This window comes from Saimiri boliviensis, chromosome 12 (assembly GCF_048565385.1).
Source record: "Saimiri boliviensis isolate mSaiBol1 chromosome 12, mSaiBol1.pri, whole genome shotgun sequence".
Taxonomy (NCBI): Eukaryota; Metazoa; Chordata; class Mammalia; order Primates; family Cebidae; genus Saimiri; species Saimiri boliviensis.
This window is the reverse complement of record NC_133460.1, coordinates 95972680-95992194: the sequence shown is the minus strand read 5'-3', so window position 1 is coordinate 95992194 and position 19515 is coordinate 95972680. Positions and strand designations below refer to the sequence as shown.

Below are 19515 nucleotides of genomic sequence, written 5' to 3'. Positions count from 1 at the left end.
GAGAGACAATAATAAGTAAGCAAACCTATAATATACCAGGTATAATTGGGTGGTTCAAGCTTACAAGTTCTCAAGAAGTTGTCAAGGTGTTAGCTAGGAATGCAATCTCATCTTAAGGTTCATTTGGAGTTGGAGGATCTGCTTCCAAGTTAATTCATGTAGTGTTAATCACAAAGCTTTGTTTCTAAACCATATGGACCACTCCCAAGAGCTCCTCATGAATTGGCAGCTGGCTTCCCCTAGAGTGAGTGATCCCAGAGAAAGAGAAAGCTATCAAGATGGAAGCCACAGCATTATTTCTAACCTAAGCTTGGAAGTGACATACCAGTGCTTCTGTCATATTCTATTGGTTATAACTGATCAAATGTTACAGAGGACAACATGGCAGCATGAATACCAGGGTTCAGGGATCACTGGAGCTGTTTCAGCTGCACTACATGGTAATAAGTGATACGGAGGAAACAAAACTGGGAGAAGAGATAGGGAGGGCAGAAGTCTGGGGTAACTGTTGCTCTTGATACACATGGTCAAAGAGGACTTCACTGAGACACAAAACAGAGACCTGAAGAAAGTGAGGGAGTAACTTCAAGACTTGCCTTTTCAAGGATTGCACTTGGGGTTACCTTTTGTGGGAAATCATCCCTCAGCTCCTGCGCTACATATCAGCCTTACTAAGAAGCCCTCCTATGCTCTTCCAGAGCATCTACGTGTGCTCTCTAAAAGCTGTCATCACACTGCCACGTCTCCTTTCTTCCTCCGACATTAGAGGGTGAGTTCTTCAGTGTCGTGGGCAACATTTGATTCATCTTTGTTTCCTCAGCAAAAGGTTAGTGATTTTAGAGAATGAATGAATGAAATAATTAATTTACCTTCTCTGCAGACTTTTTTTAGGAACTTAGAACAAACTACTATTTAACAGTTTGTTAAATTGAGTATTAATTATGTTTTGTGTAAAGCGAAAACTGTAGATGTTGATTTATACAGCACTTTAAACATACAGATCCACTCTTCTGCCATGTCAATGGCATTGCCTACAGATACTGTTAGTTTGTGAAGTACCATATGGAACAAAAATATGTGGCCACTTACTGAATGGGAATGTTTTGTGAGAAAAATATTCTTGTTCCCATGCAGCAACATTTCTATTAAATTGCTTCTAAATATGTAAAAAGAAAAAAAAAACTCAAAATGGCAAGAGAATACCCTGAGGACTCTAAAAAGCATGAAAACAGCAATATTATTTTGATAATGAAAAACAGATATGGATGATATTATCTCTTCATACTCTGTTTTAAGAGAAGCAGATTTTTTTTTTCTAAATACATGTCCCTTGCACAATAAATCAAATGCTGTGACTCACCCACAGCCCTAGGCTAGAGGCAACAATTTATACAAAAGGACAGTTGGTCACATAGAAATATGTCTCCGATGTGTTTAGGAATTAATGCATCAGTCAAAGCATCAGCTATCTCTCTCTTTGTGACTTCAAAAGTCTGGTGGGGCATCTAATACAGTATTGCTCCCAAAATTCACCCTGAGTACTCACAGTACCAAAGCCATGGAAACTGTAATGTACATACAAGTCATCTGGGTATTTGTTCAATGCAAATTTTAGTTCAGAATCTAGGGAGGAGCCTAACAGTCAGCATTTCTAACAAATTCCTGAGAGATTTGTGAGGGCTGATCCTCATATTACATATTGAGTAGGACAGTATTCAAATAGCATTTGGAGAGTTCCTAATCTGCCTGCCTACATATATAGGTGATTTGAAATTTCTTTCTTCTTTCTTTTTATTTAATCAGCATAATGAGGAAAGCTATAATAATCAAGAAACAGATTTATTCTATTAATTTGCAGCGTTGTTAAACCATTTATTCTTCCACAAGACAATGTAGATTTCAGATTTGAAAATCAGCATGTTCAGCCATACATTTTTATTTAAACAAGTGCAGTTGCCAAGAAATCTGCAGTATAGATTCCAAATTAGTTAAATCTTACCTCTTACCTCCACATCCAATGTTCTGTGTTTCAAGCATTTCCAAATTGAAAGTGAGCAAAAAAAGTCATTAAAAATAAAATTTTAAAGTTGTATTAATCATCCTGTATAAAATTCCAAGTGGACACCTTCCTCCTGCACTCCAGTTACACAGGAGGAACAGAGGGCTTTCACCCATGATTTATTTTATTAAATTTGTTTAATGTTACATTGACCTATTTCTCAAAGGAGGGCACAGACTCTGCAGGATTATTCACTGACTCTTCGGCTTTTGTATATGCAACTTGTCTTACTAAGATATGCAAATATATAATCAAATAGATGAGGTTCTTGGCTTTCATTATTTCAAAAAAATAGCAAAGTACAAGAATCTATCAGAATTAATCAGCTCATTACATCTAAAGCAGCTTGTTACATCTGGCTTGTTACATCAGAAGCAGTTCAGCCTTATGTCTGCCCTCCCCCGACCCCAAACTCAGACTCCAGCTCCACTCTCAAAATCCTCACCCAGGTCTAATTGGGAAGGTTGCACTGGTGCCCAAGAGGTCTTTGGGACCCATTGCCTGGGTCTCTGCAGCAGTGGAACCCCATGTGGTATTCTCCCATCAGCCAGCAAGCTGCAGGCTGTGAGTCATTTCAGGACCCAACTCAACAGCTCTCAAAGCTCCTGTCTTTCACAAAAAATAACTCACACAGTGAATTTGGATATTTTAAACTGTCTATATTTGGTGGGCTTGGAGTAATCACAGATTTGCCACCTCAATTCATTTGCAGATCTTATTGTTACACCAAACATCCTGACTTCTAAATACCTGAAGAGGCGTTAACAGTGGAAACCCAACCAACTCCTTTCTTTGATCAGTGACAGAGCCTATATACTCATTTTCCACTTCCACCTGCTTTTGGTCACTTTTAACAATTTTTTAAAACTTTCCTTGGATAATGTAAACTAGAATGCCAACCAAATTAGTGCCAGCACACAGAAAGTACTTAATGCACTGATTAAATAGGTAAATGAATGAAGGATGGCTTCAGTAAAGATTTTCAACTCAACCACTTCAAAGGAGAGACATGGCTGAAACAATAAGAAGCAGCACATACACATGACCAGTTACCATTTCACAAAGCTTTTGCCTACGTAAGCTTAAAGAAAATTCATTACAGCTCTGTGAGGGTGTGAGGGAATAAGCACTTTTCACTGATGAGGATGCTGAGACTCAGAGATTAAATGGTTGGTCAAGTTTTCATAGCCAGTAAATGGGACAGCCATGGTTTGCATTTGGGTATTTTAACTCCAAATGCCATACCTTTCACACTGTACCATTTTGCCTCAAGTAAGCCCAGGAGACAGAGTTTTGATCCTAGAATTGATGAGACAGATCTGAATACAGTGTTCCACAATTCTGAGTCATAAGATATTTTTTTTGGCTCAAACATCTCAACTTTAAAATTAGAAATATACAATCAAAATCTAATCTGGGGGGACAGTGCCTGCCACAGTGAGAGTTTTCTGGGGATATCATAGTGTATTAGTCCTTTTTCACACTGCTGATAAAGACATACCCAAGACTGGGAAATTTGCAAAAGAAAGAGGTTTACTGGACTTAGAGTTCCATTTGGCTAGGGAGGCCTCACAATCATGGCAGAAGTTTAAAGGCAAGGAGGAGCAAGTCACATGTTACATGGATGGCAGCAGGCAAAGAGAGAGCTTGTGCAGGGAAACCCATTTTTAAAACCATCAGATCTCACAAGACTCATTCACTATCATGAGAACAGCACAGGCAAGACCCACCTCCATAATCCAATCACCTCTCACTGAGTTCTTCCTACAACACATGGGAATTGTGGGAGTTAAAATTCAAGATGAGACTTGGGACACAGACAAACCATACCATTCCACCCCAGACCTCTCCTAAATCTCATGCCTTCACATTTCAAAACTAATCATTCCTTCCCAACACTTCCCCAAAGTCTTAACTCATTTCAGAATTAACTCAAAAGTCCATACTCCAATGTCTCACCCGAGACAAGGCAAGTCCCTTCCACCTATGACCCTTTAAACTCAAAAGCATCTGTTTGTGTCCTCTCTTATTTCATTGGGAAGTGCTTGTAGTTCTCCTTGAAGAGGTCCTTTACGTTCCTTGTTAGTTGTATACCTAGGTATTGTATTCTCTTTGTGGCAATTGTGAATGGCAGTTTGTTCTTGATTTGGCTCTCTTTAAGTCTGTTATTGGTGTATAGGAATGCTTGTGATTTTTGCACATTGATTTTGTATCCTGAGACTTTGCTGAAGTTGCTTATCAGTTTCAGGAGATTTTGGGCTGAGACGATGGGGTCTTCTAGATATACAATCATGTCATCTGCAAATAGAGACAATTTGACTTCCTCCTTTCCTATTTGAATACGCTTTATTTCTTTTTCTTGCCTGATTGCTCTGGATAGAACTTCCAGTACTATATTGAATAGGAGTGGTGAGAGAGGGCATCCTTGTCTAGTGCCAGATTTCAAAGGGAATGCTTCCAGTTTTTGCCCATTCAGTATGATACTGGCTGTTGGTTTGTCATAAATAGCTTTTATTACTTTGAGATGTGTTCCATCAATACCTAGTTTGAGGGTTTTTAGCATAAAGGGCTGTTGAATTTTGTCAAAGGCCTTCTCTGCATCAATTGAGATAATCATGTGGTTTTTGTCTTTGGTTCTGTTTATGTGGTGAATCACGTTTATAGACTTGCATATGTTGAACCAGCCTTGCATGCCCAGGATGAAGCGTACTTGATCATGGTGGATAAGCTTTTTGATGTGCTGTTGCAATCAGCTTGGCAGTATTTTATTGAAGATTTTTGCATCTATGTTCATCATGGATATTGGCCTGAAGTTTTCTTTTCTTGTTGAGTCTCTGCTGGGTTTTTGTATCAGGATGATGTTGGTCTCATAAAATGATTTGGGAAGGATTCCCTCTTTTTGGATTATTTGGAATAGTTTCAGAAGGAATGGTACTAGCTCCTCTTTGTATGTCTGGTAGAATTCGACTGTGAACCCGTCTGGACCTGGGCTTTTTTTGGGTGGTAGGCTCTTAATTGCTACCTTAACTTCTATCCCCATCAAGCTACCAATGACCTTCTTCACAGAACTGGAAAAAAACACCTTAAACTTCATACGGAATCAAAAAAGAGCCTGCATAGCCAAGTCAATTCTAAGCAAAAAGAACAAAGTAGTAGGCATCACACTACTGGACTTCAAACTATACTACAAGGCTACAGTGATCAAAACAGCATGGTACTGGTACCAAAACAGAGATATAGACCAATGGAACAGAACAGAGGCCTCGAGGGCAACACAACATATCTACAACCATCTGATCTTTGACAAACCTGACAAAAACAAGCAATGAGGAAAGGATTCCCTGTTTAATAAATGGTGTTGGGAAAACTGTCTAGCCATGTACTGAAAACAGAAACTGGACCCCTTCCTGACATCTTACACTAAAATTAACTCCAGATGGATTAAAGACTTAAACATAAGATCTAACACCATAAAAACCGTAGAAGAAAATCTAGGCAAAACCATTCAGGACATAAGCATAGGCAAGGGCTTCATGACCAAAACACCAAAAGCATTGGCAACAAAAGCCAAAATAGACAAATGGGACCTAATCAAACTCCACAGCCTCTGCAGAGCAAAAGAAACAGTCATTAGAGTGAATCAGCAACCAACAGAATGGGAAAAAATTTTTGCAGTTTACCCATCTGACAAAGGGCTGATATCCAGAAGCTACAAAGAACTAAAACATATTTACAAGAAAAAAACAAGCCCATTCAAAAGTGGGCAAAGGATATGAACAGATCCTTTACAAAAGAAGACATACATGAGGCCAACAAATGTATGAAAAAATGCTCATTATCACTGGTCATCAGAGAAATGCAAATCAAAACTACATTGAGATACCATCTCACACCAGTCAGAATGGTGATCATTAAAAAATCTGGAGACAACAGATGCTGGAGAGGATGTGGAGAAATAGGAACACTTTTACACTGTTGGTGGGAGTGTAAATTAGTTCACCCATTGTGGAAGACAGTGTGGCCATTCCTCAAGCACCTAGAAATAGAAATTCCATTTGACCCAGCAATCCTATTACTGGGTATATATCCAAAGGATTATAAATCGTTCTACTATAAGGACACGTACACACGAATGTTCATTGCAGCACTGTTTACAATAGCAAAGACCTAAAACCAACTCAAATGCCCATTGATGATAGACTGGACAGGGAAAATGTGGCACATATACACCATGGATTACTATGCAGCCATAATAAATGATGAGTTGGTGTCCTTTGTAGGGACATGGATGAACCTGGAAACCATCATTCTCAGCAAACTGACACAAGAGCAGAAAATCAAATACCACATGTTCTCACTCATAGGTGGGTGTTGAACAATGAGAACACATGGACATAGGGAGGGGAGCACTACACACAGGGGTCTGTTGGGGGGAAATAGGGGCGGGACAGTGGGGGGTGGGGAGCTGGGGAGAGATAGCATGGGGAGAAATGCCAGATATAGGTGATGGGGAGGAAGGCAGCAAATCACACTGCCATGTGTGTACCTATGCAACAATCTTGCATGTTCTTCACATGTACCCCAAAACCTAAAATGCAATAAAATAAAAAATAAATTAAAAAATAAAATCAAAAGCAAGTTAGTTATTTCCTAGATAAATGAGGGTACAGGCATTGGGTATATATAGCTGTTCCAAATGGGAGAAATTGGCCAAAACAAAAGGGCTACAGGTCCCATGCAAGTCTAAAATTCAGCCAGGCAGTCAAATCTTAAACCTCTAAAATGATACCCTTTGACTCCATTTCTCACATTGCAGGTCATGCTGACACAAGAGGTGGGTTCCTATCCTGTTGGGCAGCTCCATTCCTGTGGCTTTGGAGGATACAGCTGCCCTCCCAGCTGCTTTCATGGGCTGGTGTTAAGTGTCTGAGGCTTTTCTGGGTACACAGTACAAGCTGTCAGAGAATCTACAATTCTGGGGCCTGGAGGATGGTGGCTCTCTTCTCACAACTCCACTAGGCAGTTCTCCAGTAGGAACTCTGTGTGGGGGCTCCCAGCCCACTTTCTCTTCTGCACTGCCCTAGCAGAGGTTCTCCATGAGAGCCCCACCCCTGCAGCAAACTTCTGCCTGGACATCCACGTGTTTTCATACATCCTCTGAAATCTAGGGAGAAGTTTCCAAACCTCAATTTTTTACTTCTGTGTACCTGCAGGCTCAACACCACATGGAAGCTGCCAAGTCTTGGGGCCTGCACTCTCTGAAACTGTGGCCTAAGCTATACCTTGGCCCCTTTCAGTCGTGTCTGAAATGGCTAGGACACAGGGCACCAAGTCTCTAGACTGCACACAGCACGGGGACCCTGGGCCTGGCCCACAAAACCATTTTTTTCTCATAGGCCTCTGGGCCTATGATCGGAGGGGCTGCCTTGAAGACCTCTGACATGCCCTGGAGATACTTTCCCCCAATGTCTTGCTGATTAACATTCAGCTCCTTGTTACTTATGCAAATTTCTGCAGCCAGGTTGAATTTCTTCTCAGAAAATTGGATTTTCTTTTCTATCACATTGCCAGGCTGCAAATTTTCCAAAGGTTTATGCTCTGCTTCCCTTATAAAACTGAATGCCTTTAACAGCACCCAAGTCACATCTTGAATGCTTTTTGCTTAGAAATTTCTTCCACCAGATACCCTAAATCATCTTTCTCAAGTTCAAATTTCCACAAATCTCTAGGGCAGGGACAAAATCCTGACAGTCTTTTTGCTAAAACAAGAGTCACTTTTAGTTAGTTCCCAACAAGTTCCTCATCTCCATCTCCATCTGAGATCACTTCAGCCTGGACCTTATTGTTCATATCACTATCAGCATTTTTGTCAAAGCCATTCAACAAGTCTCTAGGAAGTTGCACACTTTCCCATATTTTCCTGTCTTCTTCTGAGCCCTTCAAACTGTTCCAACCTCTGCCTTTTACCCAGTTCCAAAGTTGCTTTCACATTTTCAGATATGTTTTCAGCACTGCCCCATTCTACTGGTACCAATTTACTGAATTAGTCCCTTTTCATGTTGCTGATAAAGACATGCCCAAGAATGAGCATTTTAAAAAGGAAAGAGGTTTATTGGACTTACAGTTCCACATGGTTTGGGAGGCCTCATAATCATGGCAGAAAGAGAAAGGCAAGGATGAGCAAGTCACGTCTTACATGGATGGTGGCAGACAAAAAAAGAGCCTATGCAGGGAAATTCCTGTTTTTAAAAATCATCAGATCTTATAAGACTCATTCACTATCACATCAACAACGCAAAAAAGACCTGCCCCCATAATTCAATCACTTCCCACCAGGTTCCTTCCTCCCATGACACATGGGAATTGTGAGAGTTGTAATTCAAGATGAGATTTGGGTGGGGACACAGCCAAACCATATTACACAGGAAGTAAAGGAGAAACGGAATAGGAGAACCTTTCAGTTCCCACATTTTCCAAGTCACCCCTACTTTTTTTTCTATTCTAGAGATTGGAGTTTAGTCTTAAAAAATACACCCACTATTATGCTGTGAAGAGCATCAGAATCAGGAAACCCAAACCTATATTTAATAGTAGCTTACTTGCTATCTATTCCCAGTTAGCCTTGAACACTTCTCACCTCAGTTTCCCCATTTGGGAAAATAAACCAGCAGAGCATAATGAGGAGTAAATGAAGTAATACAGTCATGCTTTGAAGATAGACTCTCTCTCCACAAATGCAAGGCATTCTCACACACATGACCTTGCTGAGGTAGAGTCAGGGAGTCAGTGTTGGGTGATGGTTAGGACGAGTAAGACCAAGGAAAGAAAAGTCAAAAATTCTCTGTATCCTAGAGCACAGTGGAACCTGCAGGAAAATTCTCATGACTTTCCCAAGGATCACCCTGTCCTGGGAAAGGGCTTGAACGGTCCCCCAGAGAAATGGACCCTTTTCCTGTTCCCCATTAGGAAACCTAAAGTCACGCAAAAAAGTGAACTCTTTGGGGAAAAAGAAGTGTATTTGCTGTACTAATTTTCAGTTCTATCCCAGCAGGAAGGATGAGAGGGCAGTCTTAGAATCCACTTCATGGGAACAGAATGGAGAGTGTTTCCCGTACTGGTAGCCTGGGAGCAAGCAGGACATCAAAAGTGGCTTAAGCGAACCCATACCCCACTGGAATCGCATATTTGAACTATGTGAATTTTTGTTTATCAGTATAATTTCAGCCTGAAGAGGCAGCATAATGGGGTAGAAAAAGGACAAGGAGTCTATTTGGTCTTTGGATTTGCACTCTGGTTTAATCCCTGCTCTGTCATTTACAAATGGAGTTCACAGATGCCTTCATACATAAAATGGGTATAGTTTGGGATCTGAACACAACAATACATCATGTTTTACTCTTCTTACAAACAAAAACTTGAATCAAATAAGAAGTAGACATGAGTCAGACTGAGGGAGGATATTGTCAACATTAGCTTAATGCCTATTACATCTGGATTTGGGAGTGCAGCCTGGACCTACAGCCAAATGTAATCCCTAATATTTTACTTTTTCAAGGACTACATCAAATTCAGGCAAAATCGGCGGACAATTTTAGCCACCTACCTTCCCCTTAAGGTCACTCTTGGCAACAAAGAAGAGGATAATGTGGATCAGACCACTTTCAAAATAGGAAGAGGTAAGCAAAAGGAAACAGGAGCTCTCTTGCCTTAAACTACATGGGAAAAGAACAGTGAGCTGACAGATGTGCAAACCGTTTGCACCCCACCAATTAGAAAAATTGTTCATCTTCAGCATCTCCTCCTGTGGGAAGAAAGGCTGCAAGTGTCCATGACAGAAGCCCCTCCCAGAAACATGAGAACAAAGGAAAGTGCTCCCCAATCAGATACCACCCCCTTGTAGAGTCGGTGAAAGAATACCTGTAATCCCAGCTACTCGGGAGGCTGAGGCAGGAGAATTGCTTGAACCCAGGAGGCAGAAGTTGCGGTGAGCCCAGATAGCACCATTGCACTCCAGCCTGGGCGACAGAGCGAAATTCCATCTTTAAAAAAAAAAAAGGAATAAAATTATTTCAGGAAAATGAAGCTTCAAGCCAGTGAACATTTGCATTTATTTTCTCTCCTTCTTTCTTCTCTCTCTCTTAACCTGCTTCAGGAAATGAAAAATGCCACATCCCCTGGCAGCTCTCCTGAGTCACTTTCCCTGGGACAACACTGTCTACCTCAGCCTGATATTATGGTAAGTAGATGGCCACACATCCTTGTTTGTTGGAGACAGACTGGGGTTACTGCCATAGTCCCTGTGTTCTGTCCAGAGTGGCATTTGCCTGGACTAAAGAGTCCCAGTTGGGTGATAACTTATCCAGCCACCTTCTCCTTAGCAAAAATCTTCAATGAGGCAAACAACGGATTCGCCTCCTTTTCTTTCCAAATCACTGCCACTTCTTGCCTCTTCCATTCCTTCTTAGCCTCCTTTACTAGATCTTTTTTAATAAATGCCAGCCTTTACCGGGTGTGATTTCTTCCTCTTTTCTTATCTCCTTCTGCCTGTCCTCTCTGGAGGACCCTCCCCATTCCACATCTTCAACTACACAAGCTACATTTGAGACAATTTCCAAACACCCCTCTCCTTCCCTGACATCTCAGCTCACATCTCCAGCTGCCACAGCTCTCTCTGGGTTCCCTACAGACACTGCAAACATAATGTGTCCCAGACAGAACTCATTTTTTTTATCCTCCTTCTCTCCAACTGCTTGTTTCCTGTCTCTTCCAGATCTTTTTTTTTTTTTTTCACTCTTTTCCCAACTAAAACTCTTGAAGTTATCCTTAGTTGTGGCATCTCTCTTACTCCCTGTATTTAGTAGATGCTCAATTGTATCATGAGTCTCTTATATCAGGCTTTTTCTCTCCATCCCAGCTTTCCCTATCTTACATTAAATCTCTAGCTTCCACCTCACTCCTGGCAATGGCCTCATGAGTGATTTCCCAGCCACAAAGACCAATCTCCTCCAGGACACTGTTCACACTCATCCACAATTAAGGTCATTTGCCAAAACCTATTCTCCTCCCTCTATGTCTCTTTGTTTCTATCAGTTTTAGTCCAACTGGGTGTCTATAACAGAATACCACAGACTGGCTTATAAACAACAGCAATTTATTCCTCACAATTCTGAAGTCTGGCAAGTCTGAGAACAAGAAGCTGGCAGATATGGTGTCTAGTAAGAACCTGCTTCCTGGTTCATTTTTTCTGTGTCTTCACATAGTGAGAAATGGAAAAGGCATCTCTATGGGGTCTCTTCTATAGGGACACTAACCTCATCGATGAGGACTCCACCTTTAAGACCTAATCACTTCCCACAGCCCCACCTCCAAATACCATTACACTGGAGATTAGGATTTCAACAGATGAATTTTAGGGTGATGCAAATGTTCAATCTGCAGCTCTCTTTTTCTTTTTCTCTTCCCCCATTCTCTCTCTCTCTCTCTCTCTCTCTCTCACACACACACACACACACACACACACACACACACACTCCATGTAACCTGCAAACTTGTCTTGACTCTCTTCACCGAGCACTTAGAGTTTCCCACAAGTCCCAAAGGGTTCCACCTTTCTTTGCCTTGTCTTCCATTCACCCACCTTCCAAGCCTTAGGACCCAGTGGCACTGAATTTACATCACCATCCTAGAAGAGCCCATGCCCTCTTATGTTTCTCAGTTTATGTCCCCTGGACCCTCTACTTTGAATATCTTTCCACAAAACACACACTATTTCCTGGCTTACGAACCTGTATTTTTCCTTCAAGGATAACTCAAATTTATCTGCCTTGGTGAAGCCTTCCCTGACATCCCCACAGGTGCCCTCAATATTAACTGTTATAATAGAGTTATACATAATCGGAGTGAAGGGAATCCATTTACACTTATGTTTCTCCCATTACAATGGCAGCTTCTTGAGAACAGAGAATTTTTTTCCATCTCTTTACTATCAGCAGCTAGATACTGACCTTCTCCTAGGTATCATCACTGTGTTGTTTATTCCACACAGAGATAAATTAAAGAATAAAGACTAGTTTACTTTGTTGTGATAAAGCATTTCTATTCACCACAGATCTGCAAATCAGGAAAACATGGCCCCAAGTATCAGTACTGCCTCTACTTAGCCCTGTGAAGTCTCTCTACCAGGCGGTAGTTTGGATCTTCTGTCTGAACAATGATCAAAATAACTAAATACTCTCCTAATGGGTAATAGTGAAAACAGAAAATTACTTGTTTCAAAGTACTTTCAAATCTAATGTATAAGTTGACTATAATGAAACATATCACTGTTATCACCATGAATTAGACTTTCTAGCAAACATTCAGGTAACTCATCTAAGATACTTTGAAATAAATAAATGAAAAGATAATACACAGAAGATTTAAGAAATTAAGCATATAGAACACAATTTATAGTCTATTGTCTTATTATGAAACCATACATATTATCAATTATTTGATATTATAAATATAAATTATAAATAAATATAAAATAGCATTATGATACTATGTCTAGACTTGCTTAGAATTGTTTCCTTTTCATAAATCTTTGCTTTGAAGTCAAACCCCTACCAGGATGTGACTTCAGGCTAGCTTGGCTTCAAAATCTGTTCCTCACATTTTGAGAAAGTGAAGAAAAATTGAGGGCAATTTACACAGCTGAGGTGCCAGAACTCAATCTACATTAGAATCTCTCCTAGGATTCTAAATACAGAAAAATCTTCATGCATTGAGAATTCATCACAATATGTTTTTTTTTCCATAAAAGAAAAAAATAACTGGAAACAACCACAATGGTTGTGCAGCAGTGCCAACAGTGGTTAAAGGACATTTGGTATTTGTATGATGGGAAACAATAAAACCCTTATGTATTTATTATGTTACAAGGACCTGTAGCACTTGAGTCAGCACTAGTGTTATAATGGTGTAGGAAAAAGAAGGTAAAAAAATATATGCACAGCAGGAACACAAGTACCTAAAAAATAAACACAAGAAACTAAGAAGCATAGACCTGTCTACCCTTTGCTTGTTTCTATTGCTTCTCTGTCTGGAAGCTGTGAAAACTGGCTTAGGAGAAACATGTTGGTGTCAGGAGTGGGGATCTCCACCAAGAGCTGTTCATAGTCAGAGCTTCCTTTGCCAGTTTGCCCTGTGGGAAAGGGGTTTCCACACCCTCATATTCTCAGTCCTATTTCATCTCCCTAAACTTTAAAGCAAAATGAAACAAAACTTATGTTTGATTACCAAAGTAATTTATGTTCACTTGAAAATCTTAATTTTTAAGTTCTATGTCTGGTTTGAAGTGAAATTGGAAAACAATTGTTCTTTCAGCCACAAAACTTTTGGCAGCTTGCCTCCAAACAGAGCTTAGAATTATGTAACTCTCAGTTTAGCAAAAAAAATTTCTAAAAAAGCCAACTTCTTTTCTAAAACCCAACATTTCAAAACAGCATGTAAGCAGATTGTAAATGGATTTTGCCGCTGTGGTGGTAGTCCACAGTTGAATGTGTGATACAGTCTATGGAGTTTTCTTAATGCCGTGTAATAAGTGGTGGATTGTTAAATAAACAAAGGAATTATTCCCTTAACCCTCAAGAGGGCTGTTAGTGAATAATTAACAACTACAGGTGGATCAAAAGAGAACAAAGCCCACTTAAGAGGCGGCTTTGGGCTAGAGAATGGCCATCTTCCCAAGGAGGCAGACCACAGGCTGGATGTGTACACCTGCAATCAGCTGCTGTGTAAAGCTAAGTGCCCCCCCAATCTGTCATATGTCCGGGGGTCTCCAAATGGCCCTCACTGTGTCTGAATAAATCTTTTCGGGTATTGGTGTAAACAGACTTTCTCAACAAAATCTCCTGGCATGATGGTTAAAAATATAGGTCCCCAGGCCTCACTCCAAATCTACTAACTTGCAATCTCTGTGGAGAGGACACAGGACTATGCATCTTAACAAGGTGCCTGGTGGATTTTATGCATCTTTGTGAGAACTACTGATGTGAGGACCATTTTAATATAATGGATCTTGGGAATTATTCTTATCCATACCCTTCCCTTTACAGGAAAGGATTCTGAGGTCCAGAGAGGAACATGACTTGCCTAAGGTCACAGTGATGGGTGGTGGCAGAACCTCCCTATCTGCAGGTCGGGCCCTCTCTACTATGGTATTAGGCCTTAAATGAACAGACCTGTGCAAGAACTGAGGGCCAGGTATGACCTTGGCAGTGGCTGAAAATAAACATGCTGCCAATCACTGAGCTGCCATCTTCCCCAAGTCTTCTTTGGACAAGAGAGGCATCTTCCTGAAGCTGTAAGAGGGAACTAAAAAAGAAAACTATAGATTAAAGCAAGGTTTCCCCAAGAATATTTCCAAGAAAACAAGTTCTTACAAGGTAGTCTATTCTCATGGTGTTAATAAAGACATACCCAAGACTGGGTAATTTATAAAAGAAAGAGGGTTAATGACCCCATCTCTACTAAAAATACAAAAAATTGAGCTGGGTGTGGTGGCGTGCACCTGTAGTCCCAGCTACTTGGGAGGCTGAGGCAGGAGAATTGCTTGTACCCGGGAGGTGGAGGTTGCAGTGAGCCGAGTTTGTGCCACTGCACTCCAGCCTGGTGCCTGGTGATGGAGTGAGACTCTGTCTCCAAAAAAAAAAAAAAAGAGATAGTCAATGGACTCACAATTCCATGTGGCTGGGGAGGCCTCATAATCATGGTGGAAGATGGAGGAAGAGCAAAGGCATGTCTTATATGGTGGCAAGCAAGAGAGCATGTGCAGGGGAACTCCCCTTTATAAAGCCATCAGATCTCATGAGATTTATTCACTATCATGAGAACACCCATGGGTTTATACAGGAAAAACAGACCCCTTTGGTTCAATTGCCTCCTACTGGGTCCTTCCCATGACAGGTGGGGTTTATTACAATTCAAGCTGAGATTTGGGTGGGGACACAGAGCCAAACCATATCAGTGGTCCATGCAAAAAGAATGCCTGAATTCTCAAGAAGTCATTGTATCCTCTCTCCGTGTCTTAAACAGTCACAAGGAGTGACTTCGGTGAGCCTGTGAAAGGCACTGAAGAGTCTTGCCAGTAGGGAAGCCTATTCAACTTCCTCATTCCAGGAGTGCTCTGATTCATTTGACAGAAATAACTTCGTCTGTGTTTGCAATACTTTTGACATTCTGAGGAACTAGTGTTCTAGAGAAACCATCCACTCATCCAGAAGTTTCTTACGTCTATGTCACAAACATTAAGCTGGCTGGTATTGTGGAAAACACACAAAACTTGGGCTTTTGGCTCCTCCCTGACACTTGCCAGTTTTGAGACCTTGGGCAAGTCTCTTGTCCTACTTTTACAGATGAGAAAATATAATTTAAGAGGTACACACCTCTTCTGCCACATTACTGGGTTGTTTGGGGAACCACAAATAAAAATCGTTTACAGAATAGACAGCACTCTAAAAGTCACAGTGTCACTCTCCTCCTTTCCCCCACATGCTCATCACTCCTGAGGTCACCTCCATCCCAGAGACCTCATGCTACCTTTAACAGCAGGACTCTGACAAGATGACACCAGGAGTTGATGCTGGTGATACAGCTAGTCCTTGAATCACTGCAACCTCAACACTCACTTGTCATTCATAACAGACTCTCAAAGCATCTACTGTAGAAGGTGTTGATGCACAGGTGGAACATTTCTTGCTGAATTATAGGTCAGTTGTTCATGTAATTGAGTTTCATCTCTAGAAATATTGATGCTGCTAATACTGTCATTATCAGTATTTGCAGTCAGATGGAGGAAGACAGAACAGTTTCCCTCAGTTTTTCCTTGGTCTGTGTTCCAATGGGGTGTTCTCTGTCAAAACACATTTCTAGCAGTAGCAGGTCCTCCATTTCTCCCTAAGGGAGGGTCTCCATTGCAGCAAAAGGGGATGAAGACTGGAAATGGATGCACAAGGTGCTGCCCAATAACCTTAGAGAAATAGCCACTGATGGGTTTCCCTGGCTCTGCTAAAGTGTGACCAGGAACCCTACCTCATGTATCTCAGTGTCCTCCACAATGCTTTACACGGTTCCTGCCCACTCCTGGGTGCTCAAGAAATGTCTGAATGAATGTAAATGAATGAGGTCTGCCTTACCATACCCCTTGCATATTTTCTCTAGTTTAATGGGGCCTTCATGGTCCATCTTCCTCACTCGTGATAGGCAGTATCCTATCAGAGGGTTGAAAAGTTCAGATAAAACACCCATTAATACACCTCAAAAACCAGGCAGTAGAGACCCAGAGATGAAAAGGGCATTCTTTTTACTTTCCAGGATCTCACAGTACAGTAGGAGAAGTGTACTGGGCCACAACCACAATCACAAGGTAAGGCCATGGCAGCATGAGGGATTGCTTCATCTCCCCGCAATGGATATTAAACTCCCTGGTGGCAGAGACTGTCTTCAATGTCATCATCATCGTCATCATCATCATCCTCATTGTATAACCTCCAAGAGAACAGGAATTTTTTGTTCCCTGATGCATTTCAAGCCTTCAAAAATGGTTCCTGGCACACAGTATGTGCTTTATAATCCTCAGTGCATCTTGAATAATCATTATCAATGCTATGCTAAAACCGTATACTTACTTCTTTGCAAGCATGATGCCAAGGACTTTATAGTCATTATTTTAACAATCTGAGGAAACTGGGAAACTGCAGCATCAATAGGTACAGAATGCCATAAGTTGACAGAGTCAAGTGTCACATCTGGGCAATCTGACTCCAGAAAACACAGTCTTGTCCACACTCCTCCCATTATGTCATTTACAGCCACCTCCAATGCTTCTCTAGATTCTGCAGCATTCCTTGTAAGTTAAGTGGTGAATGCTTGTCCAATGGGTTACAGGACATAATTCCAAGCTGAATTACTGGCCGCGGACTGTTCACTGCATTACTCTGATCTTGAAGGATTCAGCACTTCAACTCTTCACATCCAACGAGGGTTAAATGGCCAAATGAGCATGCCAGTGTTAAGTCTTGCTCAGCCAGGTAGCTAACAAGATTTTTATTGACAGGAAAATAAAGACATCAAAGAGCAAGGTGCTTCACTCTGCCCTGTTTTCAAGTGAAAAATGAGTTGGGCCAGAGCAATAACAGATCATTTCGCCTTTCACAGTTTGTCTCTAATGATACTAATGCAACCAAGCTAACAGCAGGTCTACTGGTCCAACTACCACCAGGACAGGGAGGCAAGAAAAGATGAATGGGAACAAGAGAGAGGGAGCTGCATAGCTTCCCAGGCCATGGAGAGAACTCCAAACCACTAGGAGAGACATCCCTGGGTGGGCCAGGAAGTGTGCTGGGCACTTTCCATGTGACATGAAAATGAGAACATTCATGGGGGTCAGGGTGGGGGCATGTATCTTGTGCTAAGTACTTAAAAAAGCCTCTTGTTTTAACATTTATATTTAACTCTTCAACACATATCCACAAGTCATCTAATCAGTGCCTAAGCTTATTATTACATTTGCTCCTTTTACATCTGTATTGTCTAATCATAATAAAAACATCTAATATTGCATAGCACTTTACAGTTTACAATGTCCTTTTACCTTCTGCTTATTTTGATTTAGTCCCAAGTGACACCAAGGGATAGGTGTGGCAGAATTTCTCATTTAATATGCCTGCTTCCCACTTGGGGAAATCAGGGTTCGGAGAACAGCCACCAGCAGCTAACAAACACTTATTGAATGTTCCACCTGTGCAAGGCATTGTGCAAAGCAGTTTGCACACAGTATTTACTTTTACAACAGCCATACAAAGTAGAGATAGTATTACCTTCATTGTGCAGATTAGAAAACAGATTTCAGAGATAATATGTAGTTTTCCAAAGTTGCACATACAGTCGGTAACTATGTTCGTATTTAAAGAAGTCTTGTGCCCTTCTTCTGAAGTTCAAGTTTATCCCATCACCAGAGGTTTAAAAATTTTTCTGAAAAGCATGTGACTTTCCAGAGACAAAGCTCCACTAATATCTAGAGTTTTTTTCTTCTATGCCTGCTACTTGGGGAAGTTATCTATTAATATTGGAAAGGCCCTGTTTTAAGGGCATTACTCATCTGTTAAAGAAAACAAAACAAACAGAGAACTAATATCAAAGTAAGGTCAAAGTTTGGCCCCCATGTATTAATAAGATCTCCAGATATAAAATACGGTATGTATTCAGAACAGAAAGAAAATCTATTGGCATCATATACCACTATGAGCAGATCTTTACTGGGAATCTTGTATGCACTAATGTCTGACTTGCTTTGTTAGAGTCATTTGCTGCTCACGGACTACACAGATGCTGCCTGTCCTCTTTACTTCCTTGCATTTGGGCAGAGCCATGTGATTAGTTTTGGAGAATGAGCTGTGAGTGGAGGTGACTGATAATACTTTTAAGCCAAAACGGGAGAAGTACATATGAACTTTCTAAGTGTCCTTTCCCCTAGAAATATTCCAGATGATAAAGACTTTGTCCGCCTGGACTCCTTAGTTTCTTTGAGAGTAAAACCTTCCTGCTGACTTGTACTAGATATGTATTATGAGAAAAATCTATTTTTATTGTGTGTTAACCCATTGCAATTTCAGACAAATTTGTTACTGCAGCATGTCTTGGCCTAGCCTAACTAACACAGAGGCTTAACAGCCTTTAAAGAGAGAAGATGCCTAGGAAGTTCTGGGATTTAAATAGTGTCTTGACAATCCTACCAGAGAGAGATGAACAGGGGAAGCTGAAGGACTGGAAGAGAGAACAGACTCACCAGATCAGCGGGTGTGTGTAAGGAATCAGAGTTGGCTTAGAAAAGTGAGAGGATGCCAGAAAGAGATCTCAGAGTCACATCCAGGATTAAAGCCATAGCAATGAAGCTGGGGAGTGCCTTCAAGATCATTTTCAATTTGAGGGACAAGATTGACTTGCCCTCTGTCACATCACTTAGGCTCCATCCTGTAGGTAGAGGGGCACTGCTGGGTTTTGTGTAAGACAGTGACATTCTGCTTGAGGAGGATGCAAATGACAAGTGTCTAGGTGACTGGCATTTTGGAAAACTGAAACCATGAAGACCAGTTAGGAGGCTACTTCAAATGCAAAATCTAGAAACTCATAACAATGAAAACTTGATCTCACTTTCTCAGAGTTTATTGATATAAATATGGGAAGACTGTCTGGGATAAGAGGTTAGTTTGAAGGAGGCCACAGGATGTCCAGACCCTAATATCTAAGGAGGGATTTGTTCCCAAAAGATGACCACATCCCCTCCCCAAACTGGAGCATGCTCCTTGCACGTTCTTTTCAGCAGTCACATTCTGCTATCCTGAAAAGATCTAAAGAAAAGGAAATAAGAAAGGGGAGTAGCCCATTAGTAGCTTCACAAAGAAATTCTCTCTCGG

At 41.0% G+C, this 19515-nt stretch overlaps 1 long non-coding RNA gene across 2 annotated transcripts in view; it reads right to left on the bottom strand.

The window, feature by feature from the left end:
- Positions 1–9983: 9983 nt before the first annotated feature.
- LOC141580731 (uncharacterized) overlaps positions 9984–19515 on the bottom strand; it is a 307631-nt gene continuing 298099 nt past the window's right edge. For both annotated transcript variants that reach the window (XR_012513023.1, XR_012513024.1), the window contains one exon: positions 9984–10098. This is a non-coding gene — a long non-coding RNA (uncharacterized LOC141580731). The remainder of the gene's footprint in view (positions 10099–19515) is intronic.